The sequence below is a fragment of the Eulemur rufifrons genome, chromosome 7, assembly GCF_041146395.1.
Source record: "Eulemur rufifrons isolate Redbay chromosome 7, OSU_ERuf_1, whole genome shotgun sequence".
Classification (NCBI taxonomy): Eukaryota; Metazoa; Chordata; class Mammalia; order Primates; family Lemuridae; genus Eulemur; species Eulemur rufifrons.
Window position 1 is genome coordinate 131870550 of NC_090989.1, and position 25302 is coordinate 131895851.

At 35.9% G+C, this 25302-nt stretch overlaps 1 protein-coding gene across 1 annotated transcript in view; it reads left to right on the plus strand.

Annotated features, from left to right (window-relative positions):
• LOC138386719 (ubiquitin-conjugating enzyme E2 E2) overlaps nucleotides 1-25302 on the plus strand; it is a 344112-nt gene that overhangs the window by 113541 nt on the left and 205269 nt on the right. The window lies entirely within an intron of this gene.

The window sequence follows — 25302 nt, forward strand, 5'->3', positions numbered from 1 at the left end:
TTTAAAAGTATCAAGATTATGAAAGATGAACTGAGGAACTGTGCCAGATTAAAGGAAATGAAGGAGATTTTGTAACTAAATGCAATGGGATATCCTAGATTGAACTCTGGACCAGAAGGAGGACATTAGTAGGACAATTAACAAAATTTGATAAGGTCTGTGGATTAGTTAATAGAATAATGTTAATTTCCTAGTTTTGATAATTATACAGTGGTTATATAAGATGTTATATACATTTGTGGAAGCTGGGTGACAGGCATATGGGAATTCTTTGTGGAATACTTGGTGGTATTTTTGCAATTCTTTGAAAGTCTGAAATTTCAAAAATAAACCTTAGAGTCCCCAGTTTGAATGTTTTCTTCAATTTAAAGGGGGAGGGGAGATGATACAGTGGGGTTGGTTTTGTTAAATTTTACTTTATAATTATGTATGATATTTCAGTTATAATTGTGACCCTGGAATATTTACCTCAGTTGAGGATTTTTTCATTTTTCCCGTTCTCTGTGAATGGGTGTATTTTTATTGTGCTAGCAGCATGTATCTTTAAAATGTATTCTTAAAATATAGTAATTGTGTTCTCAGTATGATTTAATTGTAACCTGACTTAAAATAATCAAAGAAGTCAAAGTGATTAATTTTATGTTTATTTTAGGGTGTTTGTTTTTGCTTTTTTAAGAGACAAGATCTTGCTCTGTCACCCAGGCTATAGTGTAGTGGCACGATGGTAGCTCACTGCAGCCTCAAACTCCTGGGGTCAAGTGATCTTACATCAGCCTCCCCAGTAGCTGGGACTACAGGCGCATGCCACCATGCCTGGCTGTTTTTTAATTTTGTAGAGACAGAGTCTACCTATGTTGCCCAGACTGGAACTCCTAGGCTCAAGCAGTCCTCCCAAAGTGCTAGGGTTACACGTGTGAGCCACCTCACTGGCTGTTTATTTTTAATTTTGGGGAATAACTGGAAGTACTGAAATAGTTAGAGAAAAGGAGTTAGGGTAAAAAGAGGGAAAACATTTAAAATCTTTAAATATTTGGACAATACCGTGAATTATCAGTTGTAAAACCCAATTTAACACATGGATAAGCCGAAGCTAGAACCTTAACTGTGTTTTACCAGGACCGCATAGTTAACATGTATTGGAGGTGACATTTCAATGTAGGTTTGTCATGTACCAAATTTTCCCATAGTACTGTAATGAATAAAGGATATACACTGTGCTGAATTTTGAAAACTCAGTCTTTTTTAAAAAGTTTTTTTTTTTTTTGTCCGTTTGGTAATCGTGTTTTCAGGTGCAAGATTGTTAACGTTTATTTACATTAAGTTTTTAGCTAAAATACAGAGTATTCATAAACTTGTGTTGGACAAGTGAGGAAAAATAATTTGCATCTGCTGTGTACTGTATTCTTTTCTTCTTGTGAAATGATTGTAAGTGCCTGTCATGCTCTTGAAAAAATAAATATGAAATCTGAACAGTTGATGGTTATAAAAATAATTACAGGTTGCCATTATGAAGCACACTGGCACACCTAATCCTCCTTAAAATAAATGTACTTAACTACACTAATATACATGTTTTAAAATGTCAAACAGAGACATTCTAAAAAGACACATGAAAAGTTTTTTTGTTTTTTTTTTTTTGAGAGAAAGATGCTGGGTAAGTCCATGGTGAGAATTCTTTAAAGACAAACAAACAAACCAAAATGAACTTGCTAGCAATTGCAAAACCCTTCTTGGCCAGCACTGGAAATAAATTTTCTCCTGTAGCTTCGAAATAAGCCAAAATAGAGTGCTGGCAGCATTGAATATGTTTGTTAACCCTGTTAATTACTGAGAACCAGAAACATGTGAAAACGATGGTCAGGTTACGTAGGGTCTTTAGGGCAGACATATAAACCATTTCTTTTCCTTTTCTTCAGGCAGTGCACTTTCCCCCTCCCATTGTGTTTCCTCATTTCCTGTATTTTCTTTTTCTGTGCTCTTTTGGCTCACTGAAGGCCCTCTCCTCACACCAGGAGTGAGGCATCAGCACTAGTGGGAGTTTTTTAGTTTCCTTGGAAATTCCTCTACCTTTACAAGTGAGTAGATCAAATGATCTTTACTGGCAAAAATGAATGTTTCTTTTGAAATGCAGACCATGGTTGCAAGAAGTGAGTGATCACAGACTCTGAGGCTTTGCATTGTAAAGGTGTAAGTCTTGCTATAATAGCCTAAAATTCAGTTTTTTCAACCCAATTGCAATGTTAAATATTGGAGGTGGGACTACAGACTTAGAAACCAGACTGGGAAGCAACACATTATCTTACTGGTGGTGATGTTGTAGTAATAATGATGAGCTTTTATAGAGCACTTCCCATGTGCTAGACACTAAGTTTTTGATTTTTTTTTTTTATTTCAGCATATTATGGGGGTACAAATGTTTAGGCTACATATATTGCCTTTGCCCCACCTGAGTCAGAGCTTCAAGCATATCCATTCCCCAGACGGGCGCACCACACCCATTAGGTGTGTATATGCCTATACCCTCTTCCCCCCTCCCATCTGTCCGTCACCCAGTGAATGTTATTACTAGGTACACTTAATTGTTGATCAGGATACTATGCTAATTGACCCTGTATGAATTCAATCTTTACAGTCGTAAGCACTCACCTTATCCACATTTATGGATGAGAAAATTGAGTCATAATTAGATAACTTTATCCAAAGCCACACTGTTGAGGTTCTACTTGAGGGCATTTTAGGTCTCATTTTGGACTTATGAACCCTGGTAGTTTATAATACAGTATATATTTTTTAAATTGTCTTCATCTTAAACCTTCAAGACCACAAGCTAAACATATATCAGTGTTGGTAAGCTTTGATATTAAGCCCTACATTTAAGCATCTAATCCAGCTGACAGCTGTGAGTATAAATTAAAGATAGCATTTAAAAAAATTTTTTTTTAATTTTTGAAACAGGGTTTCACTCTGTTGCCCAAGCTAGAGTGCAGTGGCTTCATCATAGCTCACTGTAGCCTCAAACTCCTGGGCTCAAGTGCTCTTCCTGCTTCAGCCTCTCTAGTAGCTGGACTACAGATGTGTGCCACTACACCTAGCTAATTTTTATTTTTTTGTAAAGACAGCGTCTTGCTGTTGCCCAGATTGGTCTTGAACTCCTGACTTAAAGCGATTTTCCCACCTGGGCCTCCCAAAGTGCTAGGATGACAGGTGTGAGCCGTGGCATCTGCCCTAAAGGTAGCATTTTAAAACTGTGTGTTTCCAACAGCCACTGTTATGTACATAAGCTATATTCCAAGCATAATCTTTTCTCCTTTCTTTCCTTCACTTTTTCACATCCTTCTTCCCCCCCCAAAAAGGCCTTAGTGATTTTAATAGTGTAGTCATTGATCAAACTGTTTGCTTGCAAAAGCATCTAGACAATTTTTCTTCCTTGTGAAAACAGTTATATATTACTATATATCATTTTATCTTTTTAAAAACATTTTATGAGATATAGGGTCTCACCCTGTTAGCCAAGCTGGAGTGCAGTTGTGCAATCATAGCTACTCTAACCTGGACTCACGCGATCCTCCTGCCTCAGCCTCCAGTATAGCTGGGACTACAGGCACATGCCACCATACCCAGCTAACTTTTAAAATTTTTTTGTAGAGATGGGGTCTTGCTACATTGCCCAGGCTGGTCTCACAACTCCTGGCCTCAGATGATCCTCCAGTGCTGAGATGATAGGTGTAAGCCACCACACCCAACTGTTATCTTAATTCTCAAAAGAAATCAAATCAAAGAGATAATGTAAAAATTATGACAAAACCAATACACAAACTGCAGAAGACTTTAAGGACTGAGTAACTATGTGTATATTGTTCCATATAACAAATAATTAATAGTAAGAGAAATGAAAGAGGACAAAATATTTGTTGATTTCCTGTGTCAGCGTTAGGTTTTTTTATGAAATTGATTGTTTACAATGGAGATTTTGAATTTGAAATTCCAGATTTGGTTAAGTTAGTGGGGGACGAGAGGTGTTGACAGAAACACTGTTTACTTCTGTGTAGATTGAAAGGGAAATTTCAGCATTATGGGGTACTTTGTTTTAACTGATTTAATTATGTAGTTTATTTAGCACAGGAGGGGTATGATGGTAGGAGCCCTTCCTTCCAGAGATAAAAATATTCTCTTCATTGCTTTTAAAACATTTAAATCTCTGTGAGATTTTATGAACTGGCCTGTGGTCATAGACTACAGTTTAACACTGTATAAAACATGCCTCTAGTTAAAGAACACAGATGCTTTGTGCAGTACACCAGTGTATTTATTTATGGTCGGCTTTGTGTATATCTTTAAATTCTTGACTTTTGTTCTGACACCAAGAATACATATATATATTTTATTGGAAAAATTATGGAATATAAATTAATATTTGACATCAACCTGAGCTGATCAGGTGAATTTACTGGAAATGGAAGGGAAAACTTCCTTTAATAGCCCTAAAGGCAAGAATAAATTTTTATATTATTTTCACTACTTTATAACTCTGGAAAACTATAGCAACCAAGGCCTTACAGTTAAAAGAATTACTGTTTCACACAAATTATGAGAAGTAGTATATTTTCTTTGGGGAGCTTTTCTCTTATTATTACTGTTACTATGCTGGAGGAATGGTATTTATGCTTTTGGTAGCATAAATCTAGTGGTCTGACGTGAAAAACAAAAGGTTACTCTATTTTGGCTTTTTAACTATGGTTTTATGTTAAAACCTTACATATTAGTGTTTATGTAAATACATGTATGTATAAGTTACATTTTCTTATTTAAAAAATTTTATTTTATTTTATTTTTTTTTTAAGTCAGGGTCTTACTCTGTCACTCAGGCTGGAATGCAGTGGTGTGATGATAGCTCACTGCAGCCTGGAACTCCTGGTCTCAAGCAATCCTTCCACCTCAGCCTCCCAAGTAGCTGAGACCACAGGCAAGCGCCACCATGCCTGGCTAATTTTTCTATTTTTTGTAGAGACAAGCTCTTGCCCAGGCTGGTCTTGAACTTCTGGCGTGAAGTGATCCCTCCCACCTTGGCCTCCCAAAGTGCTAGGATTACTGGCAGGAGCCACCACTCCTGGCCTAAAAATATCTTAAGATACATGAAAGTATTAACATTCGTGTTCATAAAATGTTAAATGACATGGAAATATACTTAGGAATTGGCGTTAAATGAAAAAAAGCAAGATTCAAAACTGAATATGTAATACATTCCATTACAAAAATCTGAAGTGAACATGTATTTTATTTTTTAAGTAAACTTATGTGAAGTGTAACACGTATACAAAAAATTTCACAATTATAAGAATTCCCAAGTGAACACACTGTGTAACCAGTGGCCAGACTAATAAAAGAACATGGCCGACACTCCCCTCCAGTCACTGTCTCCTCCTCACAGCCACTATCTGGACTTCTACGACCACCATCGATGAGTTTTGACTGTTTTTTGGACTGTGTGCAAATGAAATTATAAACAGTATGTACCTTCTTGTGTCCAGCTTCTGCTCAGTGTTGTTTCAGATTCATAGATATTTTGTGTAGTTTTTTATTCTTACTGCTGTGTAATATTCCATTTTGGGACTATTTCAAAATTCATCTAGTTTGTGTTTATGGGCATTTGGGTAGTTCCCAGGTTGAGCTTATAACATTTATTTTATAATTAAAATGGATTTTAAAAACCAGAAATATCAACTAAATCTAACTTTCAAAAGAACAGTCTTTAACTTGGCAAATGATTTACTGTGCCAATTATTCTTCAGGTTTCATGCTTTCTTTCAGTCCTGATTTATCAAGAATCTGCAGATTTCAGGTGTCTAACTATATTATTGACTATATTTAATCTACTTTTTTCCAAGCCTGAGTACTTACTGGTTCAGAGATTTTCATTCTTTCTTACTGAAGTCTTTGCTGTTTTACAATACAGTCAGTCAGCCTCAGGTCAGGTCTTGGCCTCTTGACAGACTGTTACCCTGGTTCTTTGGCTCCTTCCTTGGAAAATTCACAAGCAGGGCTGGTGTGACGGAGTGACCACAGACAGGAAGCAATTCCACACAGACAGCTTTTATTGCAGAATAGAAGGGAGCTACACAAAGTGAGAGTATGTTCCAGAGAGGAGTGGGGGGGGGGGTCAGTCTCCACAAGTGGAGAAAGATGTTCAGGACTCCCAGGTGGTTTCCTTTTATTGGTCTGGTCCGGGGGAGGGCTTACCGGGGGTGTGGGATGTGACCAGGTGATGATATACAGGACTGACAGGTGTTCTTCTAACAACGTTGCAGCTCCACAGGTGTGTGTGCCTCAAGACCTCAAGTTCCTGCTCTTTGTGGTGATTAGCTGTGTTTTCCTGCATTCCCATCTCGGGGCTTTTCCACCCCTAGGAACTGCCCTCCTGGCCTGCATCTGCCACCTGCAGATTTGGTCCCTGCCTAACAATTATGTTTAATCTATTTTTTTCCCCAAGTGTAAGTACTTTGACTTATCTGGTTCAGAGATTTTCATTCTCTCTTACTGAAGTCTTTGCTGTTTTATTATTACAATACAGACAGACAGCTCACTCCCCTTTTCCCAACCTCATAAACTCTTCCGGAAAACTTAATACAGAGGTCACAATATTTGGCAACCCCTGCTGTTTGTAATAAATAAACCAAAAGCTCATGTAAAAAAGCCTCAGAGCCACAAAACCCTTGCCCCTTAGTCATTAATGTAATCTAGGGCAGATTTTTATGAAGCAAGGTAATGCCTTAGAATTTTTTTTTTTTTGCTTTAATATAAAGATTATGGTCATTTACATTCTATCTCCGCTTCCCACTGTCTCTCTGAGTTGCTTTTCTAAAGAATCTTCCTTCAGGAAATGAGTGAATGGATGAAGACATTGAGAAATAGAGCATGGATGTTAAAGAGATAGCTTGGGTGAATTAAGTGATAAAGTATAAAAAAGACAGCTATAAAAATTATAATAAAGTATTAATATATAGCAATATATAACATATACTAATGAAGTTATAATAAAGTATAAAAAAGCAATCATAAAGTATAAAAAAGACAGTTGTAAAAAAAGTGAGGACTGCCTACACAACCTTTATTGGAGATAAACAGTCTACTAGGATCCTAAGCAAACTATTGAAATGTGATTTAAGTACATTTAAAAATATACTTCTCTACTAAATCCTTGAGGTGATGGATACCCCAGTTACCCTGATTTGATTAATACACATTGTATGCCTGTATCAAAACATCGCATGTACCTTATAAATATATACAACTATTATGTACCCATAATAATTAAAAATAAGGAATTTAAAAATATACACTTCTCAAAGATATCTAAGGGGAAAGCTCTTTTATCTTTATTCCACGGTCTTATAGACCTATCACATTGTTCTGCTATTGTTTGCTGACATGTTTGTCTCTTCCTCTAGACTGAGTTCCTTGCAACGGGGCAGGGAGGTATTGTAATATTAAATTTTGTATACTTAACACATGAGTGATCAATAAATGTTTGATGAATGAGAGAATGAATTAATAAGAAAAAATGAAAAAGTTTGTGGGGAGAGAAAACATTGTATATGTAAGGTGTTATTTTTCTGAATTTAACTGTGGACTCTCCCTCAAGTTTGCACTATGGACTCTCCCCCAAGTTTGCAGTCTTGAATGATGGAAACATCCTCATGAGATCCTGGAAGAGAAGGAGAGGAGTGTTGCCCTTAAACAGGTGATTGTTAGTATAGGTACACTCATTTGTGCATTTCTAGTTCTGCCTCTGACTAGAGAGCAACTGTAGTGCCTTTGAGTTTGTAGACCACTTGCCTAATGCACTTAAAATTGCACCTGACCTTTGTAAGTTGAGTGTAACTGGTTGTAGCAAACAGAAAACTGAAAGGGTACACATTGGGAAGTTAGGTCCACTCACTCTTGGTGACTGTGAGTTTTTCTTCTTCTGGACACCTGGTATTAAACTTCTATTGGTTATTAAAATTTAGGACACGTTAATGAATACAATGCTTTATAGAGATTAACTCTCAGTACAGTAAATCCGATACAACATTTTATGTGTTTATCATTTTGTTACATATTATTTACCATATGTGGTTTGAAAAATAACGTGGTAAAACATTCTTTAGAGTTTTGATTGCAATAATTATCACAAAACCAACACATTTTAGGAGTTATGTACCTAAAAAGGAACTTGAATTTCATCTTAACATAATAGGATGTTATTATGTTAATAATAACAAATTATCACAAAATTAATAGTTATGGAAAAAATGGGTATAGGAAGAATAAGTTAATTTCTCAAGAAATTAAGAAAATTAAATTGTAGACATCAGTTAGAAAGCACTGAATAAATTATTTTTGTTGTATTAAGCATTTAAATTTAGCATTGCAAAGTATTCTTTACAGTTCTTTTCCAAGCACTTGCTGCTGTATATTTGATTGATACATAAACATTTTTATTGCTAAAATTTGTGTGTATGTTCTTTTCAAATTTGTATTTAAGGTTAGGAGAGCCTCAGGCACTGCTTGACTAGGAAGATGATAAACTGACAGTTTACTATAGAGGAGGAAGAAAAACATCTCACCAACAGCAGCCAGTAGCAACTAATGGTTTTCAGCTGTTGCTGATCTAATTGATCACGGTCCTGTAACAGCAGTTCTGTGTGATTCATATTTTGTTTTGTTGGAATGCATTCTACTCCCTTGTTATTTTTAAGCTGCACTAACTCTGAGTTTCCCTTTTCTTAAAAGGCAGTTTCTAACTTTGTGTTTCTTTTAAAGTTAATAGTTAATTGTGAAAGAAAAATTGGGAGCCAGTTTCAACAGAAGTTAAGTCTTTCATAGGACACAGAAAAATGATATTCTTTATTAAAATAAAATACTCAGCTGTGTGAAAATTTGTTTGACATTGTTAAATACCTTCAGATGAGTTGTTAATATCCTAAAATAGTAAAAGATAAGTACCTTTCATCTACAACTAACCTGTTGGGTCCAGATTTTCCTTTCAGATACTATCATCACATCACATTATACATAGGTTGAAAATGACATTTTCCCACTTAACAAGGCATAACTTTCAGTGAAGTGTATTTAGCTGTCTGAAGCCTGTAGGCAGTTTAATAGTTGAGACATGATGCTATTTTGATGGATAGCTAGTGAAATTTTTAGCTATACAAGAGTTCATACTTAACAAAGGCATTCACTATTTCACTAAAGACTGTAGTATGTTGCATATTAATTAATAAGATGTTCTCGTGTAAATACTGCCCCTAAACTGTACTTAGTGGTATTTTCCTTTAACATCAATAAAATTTTAATCATTTATGACACTACAAAAATATGGAACTTTTCTATACTTTCAGCATTTTTTACTTATAAAGTCATGAACAACTATGGGAAAAAACACTTTGTTAATTCCTTATTATATTTTTGAAAACTTGGTTCATACATGAAAACTTCTGATTCAGCCTGCTTTCTGAAGGAGAAAAAACTTACATATAAGTCCACTGATAGATATTATGTTACCATTATTATTGCAATACTAAAGGATTATAATCAGAAGCTCCTCTCTCTCCCTTGAAGTGGTATCATTCTCTGATGGCCCATTAGTACTTTGGGGAATGTAGTGTTAATAGATTCTTGAATGTTATCCAATGTCTTTTTCTTTTTTAGTCATGCTACTTCTTTCTCTTTATATCCCCCCACCGCAATCCCACCCCAGTCCTCCTTCTGCCGTGAAGAATACCCCATAGGCTAAGGCTTATTGCTAGTGATGCCACCTAGAACAGGAAAGCTGAACTTTGAGTTTGAAAGTAGATTTTTTTTTTAGAAGTTCAAAGCTAGATAATAGCTAGGCTTTCAAGTGATTGAAAGATTTTCTGAGAACTTCCAGAGCTGGAATTTTACATAACAAAAAGTAAATTTGGAGGATTATCTATATTATTGTAGTGAGAAGAATAATTTTAGATACCATGGAAAGAGCTGTCCATTCCTTTCAGGTACAGAAGGGTTGAAGTACATATAGGAATTCAGAGTGGATGAAGCTAAGATGAGAGGATGATGCCTGGGTCCTCAGGAAGGACTGAGTTCCCTTCAACCTAGAGGTATAGCAAAATAGAACCTGAGAAAATCCAAAGAGTAATCCCTAAAACTGCAAGCTGGCACTTGGTTTCTCTGGGTATAGCCTGCAAAACCTACCAGCCTTTCAGAAAATCCTGTTTGGGGCAAAAAGTGCCTTGTCTGTCATGGCATTGTAGTAATGGTAGAGGAATTATGTATGAGACCAAAGGGCAGTTTTTACAGGATTCTTCATACTCCAGGCTAGTGCAGAGAAAGCAACCAAGAGTTTTGCAGTCCCTCTGAAGAGTTTGAAAGTGCTGAGTATAGCTGAGCGTGGTAGTGCTTGACTGTTGTCCTAGCTACTCAGGAGGCTGAGGTGGGAGGATCACTTGAGCCTAGGAGTTAGTTCCAGGCTGTAGTGAGCTATGGATCAGGCCAAGGTGCTCCAGCATGGGTGACCAAAAAAAGTGCTAAGTGGGCTTGAGGGCTGCAGGACTGAAATTGGCATTGTTTCAAGGAGGAGGAGGAGGCAGCTGAGTGCAGATTTCTTATGAATAGGGAGATTGCACACCTCTGCAACTATTGGTGCAGCTTGCATGCTTGACCAGGTGGATGTATTGAGCATAAAACCTGATGCCTGGAAGTCAAGCCCATGAAAAGCCTCACTGGAGGACAGTAAAAGTGTGTCCTCCTGCAGCCAAATGAAAACCTGATAAGAAGGGAGGGGATAACCATAGAGAGGGGCAGAAACTTTTATAGACTGAATAGCCCCCTCGAAAAGTGCTTAAAATGAGAAGATGCTGAGATACCTTTTTAAATGGCAAGGTTGAGTATTTTCTACCATGAGTTAGAAGAGCGGCTTAGAACTAGAAAGAAATTAATTTAGAAAAGAAAGTTACGTTTTTTTTTTTGGTTTTTTTTTTTTTTTTGCATACCCTAGATTGTGGCTGGCCAGTTTATACCTACTGTGCTAGAAAATTTCAAATTATAAGTTATTATCACAATCTCCGTAGATATTAAAATTCCTGATCTATAAAAACTGTATGATGTGGACAGTAATGTGACTCCTCCTTTTTCTACAGCATTACCCTTAATGGGTAAAAAATATTATGCTATCATTCATGCCTTTCTATTTACTTGACTATGTAAAGCAGTGTATGCAGTAGGTACATACCTATATATATCCCTCTCTATTACATTAAGAAAAATTATAGCTCTTATGTAAATGATTTAAGATTTTATGAATTTTATTGTTAAGCAGATATTCTGCCATCTCTTAAAGTTTTTATTTTACATAAGAGGCTTCCAGCTATCAACTGATTGAACTGGTTACTTTATTGAAGCTGAAAATGTAGATGTGGTAAGTTTTGCAATTGAATAGTAAGCTAGGCTTGGAAAAACAAGGGGATGCACTGAGTATCAGAGAAGACCTGATACTCAAACCCAAAGTGCTACTGGTTTAGCAGTCAAGCTAGTCTCTGGACTGTCCTAAGGACCAGGGAAAGCAGAGAGTCAGAAACCAGGAAGAGAGTCAGGAAATGTGATGTGGTATATACTCTTTGAATTTAGATGATCAAGAGTTCCAGCCAGACAGGACTCTACAGGGCTGTAGGGCAAGAAAGAGTCACTGGTAAAAATGTTGTGAAGCAGACAGATATTTCATGATAGTTCAAAAATTAATCCCAGACTTGAGCAGACTAAATCTTCAGTTAGGCACGTTAGATAAGTGAAAGAATAGTGTGAGGTTAGGACTAAGGGTTCATCCTGATGTCAGCCTATGGTGGTGCATCCTGATACTAACCGGATTCTTCACTTTCATATGTTTACTGAATACTCTTCTTCAGAATTTACTTTTGTTGATTATCTCATGTCTTCCTATACCCTAGTGCATTCCCTGACTTAACTCCTCATCTTTGTTTTAAATATCACCCCAATTTTTTCTCTACTCCTCATCAGTGTCCTGTACTCTGTAAAATTTTTGCCCAAGACTATTTTCTTCTAGAAGACCTCCTAACAACTCCAGCTGGCTTTGGGTGAAAGAACGGAATCACTACATTTCTGTTTCCAATCAGCATATACTACTTATGCTCCATAACAAACAACGTCAAAATTTCAGTTATTTAATACAACAAAAATTTATTTCTCATCACACAGATACACTGTTTATCTGGGTGATTCTCTGGAGTGAGATGACTTCCATCTTGGTAGTTTAGTAATCCAGGGTATTTTTGATCTTATGCCACCATGATTGCTATGGCAGGGAAGGAGAAAGTAGAGGATCTCACATTGGCAATTAAATGCTTTGACCTGGCTCAAATCCCATTGGCCAGAAACAGTTTCATGGTCTTGCTTAACTGCAAGAAGGCATGAGGAAGTATAATCCTTCCATGGGCTAGAAGGAATAGGGATGGGAACAAATAAATACTAAAGTCATCACACCTTGTTTGGGCAATGTAAGGTTTGTGTAATGATTATTCATTTTTGAGAAGCAGGAAATTGTATTGATGTTTGTTTCCCTAGGTTCTTTTTCCCTAGCTGTCGTATAATCACTTTTAACATTGCTTCTTCTAAGGGGCCAGTTATTTATTGAGTCCAGAGATGCCAGTGCCTAGAGATGTGTATATATTTTTGTGTTAGCTTGTATATATACATACATATAAGTGAGTTTGCAAGCAAATCTATAGAAAATATTTAAGTATTTGATTCCTTTTCAGCCCTTTAGTACCTAGTGTAACAGGCAAATTTAGGATTTTTTTCCCCAAAAAATCCTGCTGTCTTAAAATTATGTGTGTGGAATTACACTCTACAGAGGATTTGAGAGGTCTGGGGGCATAGCATAGCCTTTCCATTAAAGCCATTAATTCTCCGTGAGAGCTCTTAGTCAGCAGTTACTGTTTTCAGAAAATAAATATATTGAATAATGATTAAAAGAACTAGAGAAAGCATAGGTATATCTCTTGAGAGGTGATTTGACTCTAGCAATACTGTCTGACTCTTAATGATTTGTAAACACAGTGTCTACATTTAGGTAGAAATTTACCTAAATAGTGAACTAAACACTATTACTAAACACTAAACACAGTGAATAAGTTTTTCAAAAAGTAGTTTTGTGTGATGGTTCACAAAACTAGTGGTGTTGGTTCACAATGATGCTTAAGCATTCATTAACCCCTGGCAATAAAATTATTCTAGAAATATGTACTATATTTGTCACAATAAAATGTTTTCTATAACAAGCTTCTTTGAAAAAAGTGGTAAGAATTAGTTTCTAACAGCTCCATCAAATATCAGTAAGTACGTTTGCAAAAAACCCAATAGTTGAGATTTTTATTGTAGGACTTAAAAAAAAAATCTGTTAGAATCAAATTAAAACACTTGTTCTACAACTATAAATTACAAAGTAATTTAGTAGATGGTTAAAGACAATTTTGCTTTTTATTTTGCTTATATCCATCTCCTTTATTTAAAAAGTAGCTGTCAGAATAATGCAAGGAAAACTGAAAATGGGTCCTTAAATATCTAAATATTTTTTGCTAAGGAAAGCAGAACAGCTTATCATATGCTTTAAATTAATGTGCCATAGACTAACATGGGTTGAATGCTTGCTCGTGTCAAGACATGGTAACCTATAATTTATTATGCATCTCATTTAATCCTCTTACAATCCTATGAGAATTGAGGCTTACATATATTCAATAAATTGCCCAAGGACACATACTACTAAGTGTTAGAAGCAAAATTGGAACTCACATATATGTCCTTTTTACTATATTGTTTCTGAGATTTGGGATGGGCAGGGAGTGCCAGGGACAAGGGCATGATCACGCAGGACCGATGATCTGATTCCAGCCCTCTTTTCAACTGTTTAACATCATGAGCCTTACTTTTCTGTCATAGTTCTTTCTTTGTTGCTTTTCATAGACTCTGGACAAATGACTACTTTTTGTCTTTGCCAGTGTTTCTTGTAGTCTTTCAGGATCATGCTCCAAGTCTAATGGTGTTGCTAAAGGTAGTGTGAGGGCACTGGTCATGTCATTTTTAATACATGAGAAACATGGTTCTGGCAGATTTTTAGACTGTAGACTGGTAAGGTCAGGTTTGTTCCAGGCCCTCATAGGCAGTGAGGCCTGGAGAGATCACTTAGGTTCCTCAGGTCAGATATGAATGGGCTGGTGTTGGTTATGAGTAGGCTTGTGTTAGCTCATTGTACAAATTTATTTTCTAAACAAAACACTATCCTTGTTTCTCCTAAATGAAAAGTAACCTGAATAACTTTTCATGACCTCTGTAATGGTATCTGCAGACTGTGGAAACTGCTTTGATGGTAGCATATTTGAAATGGACTCTATAAAATAAACATTTGTAGCTGGTTAAAAGCCAATACTTGAGAAGCAGGGCTTTTTTGCCTTTCTCTGGACATTCCTAATGATACATTTTTATCTTTATGTAATTCTTGGGTGAGCACTGAGATGTTTTTGGTTTTTATACGATTAAGAGCTTTATTTCTTGCAATTACACTTGCATCCTGACACTTTGAAAATTTGTAATTCCATTGTACTTAGAAGGGAAAAATTTGTGAAACACAGATGATGGAGTTAAATATGAGTTAGCTAGCTTTTTTTTTTTTTTCCTTTTTTGAGACAGTCTTGCTTTGTTGACTGGGCACTAGGTTAGTGGCATAATCGTAGTTCAACCTCAAACTCTCGGGCTCAAGTGATTCTCCTCCCTCAGCCTCCCGAGTAACTGGGACTACAGGTGCGCACCACCACACCGAGCTAATTTTTCTATTGTTTGTAGAGATGTTGGGTCTCACTATATTGCTCAGGCTGGTCTTAAACTCCTGACCTCAAGCGATCCTCCCACCTCCCAAAGTGCTAGGATTACAGGCATGAGCCACCATGCCCAGCGTGAACCAGCTTTCTAAACTCTGAATGTAAGAATAAATCTCTGAATCCTGAAGAATATGGAGAAAGCTTTTTTTTTAAATACATGTAGCATAAATTTTATTGGAGGTAAAAATTGAAAAGAAGCCACTGATATTGGTTGTCAACAATAATTTAAATAGTTTAATCTTTAGCATTGAGATTGTTTAATCGGTACACATTACTATTATGTGCAATAAGAGCACATTGTATTTTTTTATTTCAGAGTATTATGGGGTTACAAATATTTGGTTACATGGATTGCTTTTGTACTGCTTGAGTCAAAGTTTTGGCCGGGCGCGGTGACTCACGCCTGTAATCCTAGCACTCTGCGAGGCCGGGGTGGGTGGATCGCTCAAGGTCAGGAGTTCGAGACAAGCCTGAGCAAGAACGAGACCCTGTCTCTACTAAAAATAGAAAGAAATTATCTGGCCAACTAAAAATATATATAGAAAAAATTAGCCGGGCATGGTGGCACATGCCTGTAGTCCCAGCTACTCAGGAGGCTGAGGCAGTAGGATCGCTTAAGCCCAGGAGTTTGAGGTTGCTGTGAGCTAGGCTGATGCCACGGCACTCACTCTAGCCCGGGCGACAAAGCAAGACACTGTCTCAAAAAAAAAAAAAAGTTTTAAGTGTGCCCATCACCCAGAAAGTATACATTGTATTTGTCAGGTATGATTTCACCCGCCCGCCCCCCGCCACCTGCCTGATTTCCGTTGAGTTTTACTTCCATTTGTGCACATAAGTGCTGATCGGTTAGTTCCAGTTTAATAATACATGTGGTGTTTATTTTTTCATTCTTGCCATACTTCACTTAGGAGAATGGTCTCCAGTTCCATCCAGATTGTTGCAAAAGGTATCAATTCATTTTTTATGGCAGAGTAGTACTTTATGGTATATATTAAAAAGGTTTTGCACAGCTAAGGAAACAATCAACAGAGCAAAAAGACAACCTGCAGAATGGGAGAAAATATTCACATGCTGTACATCCAATCTACAAAGAACTCAAGCAAATTAGCAAGGAGAAAAAAATCAATCCCATTAAAAAGTGGATAAAAGACATGAAAAGAAGTTTTTCAAAAGAAGATAGACTAATGGCCAGTATACATATGGAAAAAATGCTCAACTTCTCTAATCATCAGGGAAATGCAAATCAAAACCACAATGAGATATCACCTAACCGCGGTAAGAATGGCTTTTATCAAAAAGTCCCAAAACAGTAGATGCTGTCATGTGGAGAGAGAGGAACACTTATACACTGTTGGTGGGACTGCAAACTACTGCAACCTCTGTGGAAAATAGTATGGAGATTTCTGAAAGAACTAGAAGTTGATCTACCATTTGATCGAGCAATCCCACTACTGGGTATTTACCCAAAGGAAAAAAGTCATTTTATCAAAAACATACTTGCAGTAGAATGTTTATTGCAGCACATTTCACAATCACAAAGATGTGGAATCAGTCGAAGTGCCCATCAATTCATGAGTGGATTAATAAATTGTGTTATATGGAGAAAACTTTTGAGCTGTCTCAAAGCCATCCCCTTCGCTTGATGCCTTAGGGTTGATCCAGGACTGTCCTCAGTGTTAAGGTTACTGGTTTAACCTGCGTGTTTAATTGGTTTTCCTTGGCAACCTTCAGTTCTTCCTGCAGATTAGAAGAGGTATCTCCAGCTGGAAAGGTCCCACAATAGGTGTATTCTTGGAAAGGGCAACTTAAGTATTTGAGTAATATTAGAAAGCATAATTATTATAGCACAGAATGATAATTGATATTTCATCCAACAACCTTTCGTCATCCAAAAAAATTTTTCATTTTTATGCTGTACAGTAACAAAAAGAAGCCAGTGTGCTGTAATTTAGAAAAATTTGTTTTTTTAAAAAAGTCAGTGTTAAAAAAAAGTCTGAGCCTTTTGTCCCTATCTCTTTCTTTCCCTTATGTGACAAAGAGATTAATTGCATTTCCATTTGTACCAGATGAGTACTGAATGCTATGGATACAAAGATGAATAAAACATGCTTTTTTGTTTTCAAAGAGTTTGCTTTGTAGTAGTTCAAATAGACATATAAGGAAATAATTAGAATATGATGTAGTGTTTTAATAGTAATGTTCAAAATACTACTGGAGAGCGTAGAAAAAGAAAGAATAATAAAATAAATCTTCCTGAGGAGGTATTGGTGGATCTGTCAGGACCAGCTTCGGGTTCGTAGTGAATTTTCCAGTTAATAGATGGTGTCAGATAAATGAGGTGCAACTATATTTTTGAAAAATTACCAGCTTGAGATTTACCATGATTATTCCTTTGGGATTTTAGCCTGTTTTGAATGAAAGGTAGTCCTTGTCAGAGAAATATTGAAGATCAGCCACATTTCTAAATTTTGTATGAAGAAATTTGAACTCCTCAGAAGAAATTCCTTCTTTATATAGCCATAGAACCATTTTATATAAAATCATGTATTTGAGTGCTAAGCGAGGATAGTACAAGAGCACTGTCGGTAATGCCTTATGTAATGTAAAATTTTTAATAATTTTATATAAACTTCATATATAGTAGGTCCATATCTGAGAATAATTCCATGAAAAGGCACCTTAAAGTGAATTCACGTAAAACTAGCATCAGATATTGAGTAAATTGTGAAAAATTACACTAAAATTGAGAAAAATAAGTTGATTTTAGTTCATTAAGAAAATTTGTATTATAATTGAAACTGTGTTCTAGTTATAGGAAAATAATGAAAATTGAGTGTTTTATTGGCATTTTGATAGCACATTATTTGACCTTTTTAAGTGCATATTTGACTTTTACAGTATGATAGCACATCATTTTTACAAAAAATTTTAGGGTGCTTCATTGGTTTTTCTAAGGACCTCCCTTAGACCTTTGATAGACAAGTCATTCTGAAGAACTCACTCTGTCATCATTGTTGATTTTCTCATTTATCAGAGGCTTTGAATGTGATCCCAGCTGTTCTCCATCATCCCTTTAATTGATTTCATGAAATCTTTTGAATGATTTCAGATTCACTTTATAATTGAATTAATTTGCCTTGTGTTGTTGAAAACAAATCTTTTTTATTGGGTGGACATATATAAAGACATTGGTATGAAACAGAGAAATAACCTTTGGGTTAGGACTAATTTTGTAAATGGTCATTTTATTAGCACTTTCATTTTTTGATGGCATTTGTTTCCCTGTGTGTTGTTTCTTAACTGTGGGAACTGGTGCAGATTAATATTTCTTTAACACTTGATAGGACATTTCATGTATACGTAATTATATATAGTCCTAACTTCATAAAAATCATAATCCTAGAAATCAGCTAGATTATGACAAAAATGATGATGATGATGCCTTCTCCTATGACAGTGATAATGGCTGCCATTTGTGAAGCTTCTCTTCTGTTCATATGCTGGTTGCTGTACCAGGCAGTTTACATAGTAATTCTTCCCACAACCTGAGAAGGTCAGTGTTAATCATCTGACTTCATGGATAAAGAAATTGAGGAAATTCATAGAGGTGATGGGTGTCTTAGGAGTTAAAGACAAATTATTGTAATTCTCAGGTTTCTGCTCTTTTTACTACACTACATTTTTCATTGTTGTAAAACATTTACTTTGGTGTTTTCTCTTATAAATTAAATTATATTTTTGTGCATGTAATATAAAATTCATAAAAATTCGAATAGCCTACAATTGGAGGAATACATTTCTAGATGTATATACAGTAGGTATTAATAATCTTGTAAAAATTGTTTCTTACTCCTACTTGTTATTGAGAAGTATTTCACAAATACATACTCCTACTTCAGCAGATTTAAGTCAAAATGGAATGGAAGATGTTGAATTGATGAAATTGGATTTTCACAACAAAAAAAAATCTTAAAAATGTAGTGTAATGTTTTAAAAAATTGCTTGGCTGTATGAAATTCATCCAATTCTAATAGCTTATTATTTTCAAAGAGAGAATGGTGTGCCATTTTCCAGTGACCACTTAATGGAAACCTGATTGCCGTTGGAATTGCAGTTATTTTACAATGTGTATTTTTTGTAAACCATTACTCTAAAATATCATGTTGCAGCTTTGGTATATGCATGAATTGAAATGAAGGAAATTTAGATATTTTACAGTTTTCTATAACTGCAGAGTCTGGAATTTCAGATACTAGTCTTGATTTAGCCTATAGTGAATTTTTCAGTTGTCTGAAAGTTTTATTTCTCATTCAAAGAGTAGCTTTGATAATGGCCTTTGGTCAAAGATGCTGTTTGTATTGTTTTAAAAAAATTCTCTTCAGCAACAAACAGTATATAAGGAAGGACTCAATAATTAGGCTGTTAGGCACACAGAGCTTTGTGGTCCCAGGAATGATGGCCTTCTTGAAATATGCCTCTTGAGATGAGTGAAACTTCAGAAGTTACTGCTTTATTGCCCTCGGGGGTTTTTGTCTTCTAGCATGTATGATTAAATAATGATACATTTCTTATGTGTAGCCATAAGATGTCACTGAATTGTCTTTTAGGCTTAGATCTTTTGGTTTCTTACATTCTCGCCTAAGAAAAATGATAGGATTGAATTCTTTAAAGCTGCCAGTTTCTTGCAAGTTATTATTTCACATACATACCATTTTTGGTACAGCATGTCCCCAGGGACTTGCCCTATTGTTATTTCTCACTCAACATGCCTCAAAAAACTACCAAACCTCCTGAGGCATTAAGCATACTCCTTTGATAAGCTCTGGGGAATATGGATGTTGCCATATTGAAGCCAGTCATCCAGCCATCGTATCTGGTTTTCTGCTTTGAACACATTTTTGTCTGCCATTAGAGGCAGGCGTTAAGGTCTTGTGAATCGCCTACTTGGGCAACAATGTACAGAAGAGAGAAATTTTATTTGATTGTATCTGGTGATGTTTTTCTGCTCTGAAGCATGAGGACTGATTTTTTTGTAATTTGGGCCTACTAAATGCAATTGCAGCTATATTCATATTTATGTATGTCTCTGAACCTAACCAAGCTTGTATAGGGAGAATTTTATGTTAATTTTAGGTAATCTTAAAAAATCCTCTAAAATCTCTTAAATGTTTTATATTTTTTACTGCTTTAGATTCTCATATCTCCATGTGGGAAATGGAAAATGTAAGCTCTTCCCTATACTGTTTTAGATCTGTGAAAATTTCTCAAAAGCTACATCAACACAGTCACCAGAGCACATACGTGCTCTGCTCTGTGTTCCCATCTTCTTACTAAAAGCGGGTTTTTGTTTCATTTTGTTTTAATGGCTCTAATGACCCTGCTTCTTTAATTTCTTTTCTCTTGTTCATATTCTTTGTAAAACATTTTGTCTTTTCTCACTTCTGCTTTACTTTTCTACCATAGATTTCCTTTTCTGTCTTTAAGTTTGTCTCTCTTTTGAATCACTATCGACTTTTTCTTTGGCACTCCAGTGAGGTGCTGTTCAGAGTGCAGTAGGCACCTATCCCTGCTACCTAGCAGCTTCAAGTCAAAACATAAAATGTGGAAATGGATTAACTAGCTAGTGATGGTGATTTAGGTAATTAAAGAAACATTGACTAGTTAAGTTTAAAACAAAGAAAACTCCATTATAGAAATGGGGGTTTAGGAAAAGGAAATGCCCTGGTATTACATAGCTTTTATATATAAAGTATTATAGGAAGTACAGAATCAAATTCATGACAGTTAAAAGCTTTCTAAATGGACTTCAGTGTATTTTCTTAGGACTTGTGTAAAAGGAAGAATGAATGAATGTGTTCTGTGAAATGGTGAGAAAACAAGGAACTGTGGGAATTGCATTTTAATATTTAAGGACCTGGGATGGAGATGGAGGAAATCATAACTCCTGGATTCATTTGAGTAAAAAGAGGATGTGTTGAGTTCTGGAGATGAAGAAGACAACCAAAGGACACCGCAGTGGAAGATTCTGGGAGGAAGATGGTGAAAGGTAGACTTGAGTGTAGCTTTCTTGTAAAATGGGAAGTCAGTGGAAGTAAAAGCAGAAAAGAAACAAACAAGGCTGTTGCTTATAAAATTTAAAAGACGTTTTAAAAAGATGGGCACTAATTAGAGCATAAGCGACTAGCACTTTTTATACATAATGGAATCCACAACGAGTTGTGAATGTATTTTTATGTATGTGTTTTGAGTTGTTGAACACCTATACTCTACATCATTATGGATATTTTATATTTTTCACCCAGTGTTATTAATTAGTTCTTTGTATTTTCTGAATTAAATGTATTCTCAAAGTAGTAAATTTTCTACCAAGGCAACTATGTTATTGTTATTTAATTATGGACATACATGAAATAGCAATTTTTCATTTAACAGGAATATAATATGAGGGAATAAGGTGAAAAAAGAGAAGAGAATTGTTCTGGAACTATATTGGGGGGTAGGGGATGGAGTGGGAGGCAGATTCAACAAGCCTGCAGTTTTAAAACAGATAGGGTAGTTTATATAGAATTGGAGGCGAATTGAAAATAACTAGAGAACAAAAATAAGAACAGAGATAGTTTTGCCAGTCATGAGGGAACTTGCTTGGTTTGTGATAATGTTCAGTACTTTGATCTAAGTGCTGATTACATGGCTGTATTCTTATCTTAAAAGCCATTGAGCTGTATAAAGTATAAATTTAACACATTAACTGCCATGTATTTAACTCACACTAGTTTTGAACCTGGGGCCTCGTGAAACATATATAACTCACACATCTCTTTACCTTGGAAGCCGTGTGGTATGCAGGCAACTCATACTGCCGTGCTGTAGCATACATGTTATGTGATGGGTGCCCTCCTGGGCAAGACTGTAGTGAAAGACTGCCGTTGGTTCGTGAAAATCTCATTTGTTGATGTTCTTATTGTTACAATTAATATTGACAATTTAATTCTAAAATTGTGGATTAAATGAATAGAAGTGAATGAATTTTGTTTTTCTATTTATGTTTAAATTACACTTAAGCCTGACAAGTTAAGAAAAACACTTTACCCATATGAACTATTTTTCAAGTTTTCACATTACGTTTTACATTACTAATTTTTAAGTTTTTATATTACTTGTTTATTAAAAAATACAAAAAACAATGAAAAAATTTTTCATTAAATTAGAAAGGATCATTTTTATCCTATTTTCATTATAAAACACGATGACCTCAAGGAAAAAAATTTCTAGTATGGCAGTCAGTGTGTTAAAATTTACATATTTTGCTGTCTGTGAATCATGTCAATTTTTTAATATAGAAAAAAAATTTGAATTTTAATGGGTGCTTCAGACTGGGATACTGTTTTTATTTTATTATTTCTGCTAGATATACACCTAGTGTCACCTTTGATGTTACTTTTAAAATGTTCTTTAAAGTGTTACCCTAGGAAGAAAAACTAGCCAATGCATTTCATTTATAACTGTTTTGAGCTGAAATTTCCCAGTATTAACTTCTGTTTCAGAGTCCTGCTATTGCTTCTGCACTATTAGTAGGTGTCAGCAGGGGGTTAACAGCACTCGATTTAACCTTGCTATTTGTATCCTGTTTTGAATTTTTTTTTCTTTTTTCCTCAGTTAACTTCCTTATATGGATTCCTCATTTTAAAGATGGTGCATGCACCATGGGGTCTGTACAGTGAAAGACTGCAGTGCAGATAAGCACACAATAAAAGCACATTTAAAGATGGTAGGAAGCTGCAAGACTTCTTTTTTTTCTGGGAGAAGAGGCATTGCTGTGAAAATCATTGGAACAAGAGAAAAATTGAGTCAGCCTACTCATGCTGTTATTTTTTTGTGAGTATTATAGGCCTGTTTAAAACATGTAAGAACTGGGCCAGGCGTGGTGGCTCATGCCTGTAATCCTAGCACTCTGGGAGGCCGAGGCAGGTGGATCGCTAGAGGTCAGGAGTTTGAGACCAGCCTGAGCAAGAGGGAGACCCTGTCTCTACTAAAAATAGAAAGAAATTATCTGGCCAACTAAAAATATATATAGAAAAAATTAGCCGGGCATGGTGGCGCATGCCTGTAGTCCCAGCTACTCGGGAGGCTGAGGCAGGAGGATTGCTTAAGCCCAGGAGTTTGAGGTTGCTGTGAGCTAGGCTGACACCACGGCACTCACTGTAGCCCTGGCAACAGAGCGAGACTCTGTCTCAAAAAAAAAAAAAAAAAATACATAAGAACTATGTCAGTATGGATTAATTATAGGTTATATGTCCAGATAAAGAGGCATCTCTGTGACTGCTGTGCCTGTAGCTACCTATGGACAGAGGATATCTTACTAGAAGTACTTCTTTCCCCTCCTCGACATTAAAATTATAGAGTCTGTTATGACCTGAGACCAAATCCACCACTACTCTAAATTTCTCCCCTCTCCCCCTTCTTGGCTGTTTTATCCTATAAATTCTGAGACCTTCCTGTTCAAAACACAGTCTTCAGCAGCAGTATAGTGTTACTGAAGAGGGGCACTTAAACCCCAGATCTCTCCCTTCTCTTTCCCTACCCCTCACGGGAACTATTTCCTCTGAGCTGTTCCTCATAGAATCCTGGTGAATTTAAAGACTCACTACTCTTGTGAGTGGTCTTTGTTTTTCTGTGAGTGTGTACCGAGTAAAACACCAGGTTGATGGAAATGGAAAGGAAGGAGGGCTGGCTCAAATTCTGGATAAGAACAAGTGGGAAACACGCACTCCTGTTATTCCAAACAGAGATTCTGAAAGCATTTCTTCACAGATGCATTGTTTTGGTGATCAGGGAGTATAATAACCCAGCACTGTAATGTTATAATAGTCTACTTTTATACTAGGGCAACATACATCTGGTTTACACTTGTTGTCCTGGCATAATTATTTTTAATGATTGTATCCCATTTTACTCCCCAGAAGTTTGGATGGTAAATTATATGGTCACTCTAGTCATAACAAAAATGGACTTCTTAATCCATGGGGATGTGTAACAAAAGCCCAAAATGTAAACTTATGGCGTTACGTATTTCAAAGTTGTGGTGGTGATGTTTAAAAATATTCTAAATGTAAATGTTCATTGAATGTTCTTCAAAACTAAATAAAGAAATTCTTTGTTTGAAGATTCTAATTCCTACATGATATCTATAGCACTGCACGTACAATCATTGTGAAATAACCACCTAATATTTAAAACATTAAGTCCATTGTAACAATATAAAATCTTCATAACAGAATACTTAAACATTTCAATTAAGAATTTCAGCTTTAGGGCCAAGCATGGTGACTCATGCCTGTAATCCTAGCACTCTGGTAGGCTGAGGCTGGAGGATTGCTTGAGCTCAGGAGTTCGAGACCGGCCTGAGCAAGACTAAGGACCCATCTCTACTAAAAACAGAAAAATTAGCCAGGTGTTTTGGGTAGTGCCTGTAGTTCCAGCTACTTGGGAGTCTGGAGGGAGGAGGATCACTTGAGCCCAGGAGTTTGAGGTTACAGTGAGAGCTATGGTGACGCCACGGCACTCTACCCAGGGTGACAGAGTGAAACTCCGTATCAAAAAAAAAAAAAAAAAGAAGAATATTAAATTTTTTCTTGTTTCCAGTTCTTTCTAATTAAAGGTAACCAATCATGGATGTTCATTTTGAACATTATTTTTAACTCATGTTAAATATGGGAAAAAAATGATTTAAAGAGGTATTGATTTTAGGAGACATGTTTTATAGTTATCTCTTTTTAGTTACCTTTTTAAAAGAGTATTTAAATCATTCTGCAAATTTAAATGTATGGTGTGAAGTTGAGTAAGTAGAACATGTTTTAGTGAAAAAACTGTTTCTGACTTAATGTTAACCAACCATTACTAATATGCTATAAAATCCTAGTTAAGAGATACAGACTCGTTATTAAAGTTAATGGCCTCCAGTTGCCTCACCTTGCCTAAGTCTAGGATATTAAGCATGCAGAAGCCCTAATTTAATTATCATCTGTTAATATTGGCTCTAAGTTCATTTCTCTGCTTTCAGGATAAAATTTCAGTGATTAGGCAATTAAAAATTATTATCTTCCTATCAAAACACCAGACTGCTAACTACACCCAGAATATACAGATTTGCTGGGACTTTCAAGATGGAACTAGCTGATTCTTGCCTTTAAGGATTGAGAAATTAAAGCAACTTATTATTTTTGTCCATTTATCATTGCAATTTTAAAAATATTTACATTATGTAGAGAGTACAGGGCCTGGTTTTGTGGAAGAAAATTTTTCCGTGGAAGGGGATCGCGGAGCTCAGGCAGTGACAGGGCAGCCTGGTTGTGGACCAGTACCTGGCAGTGGCCTGGGGGTTGGGGACCGC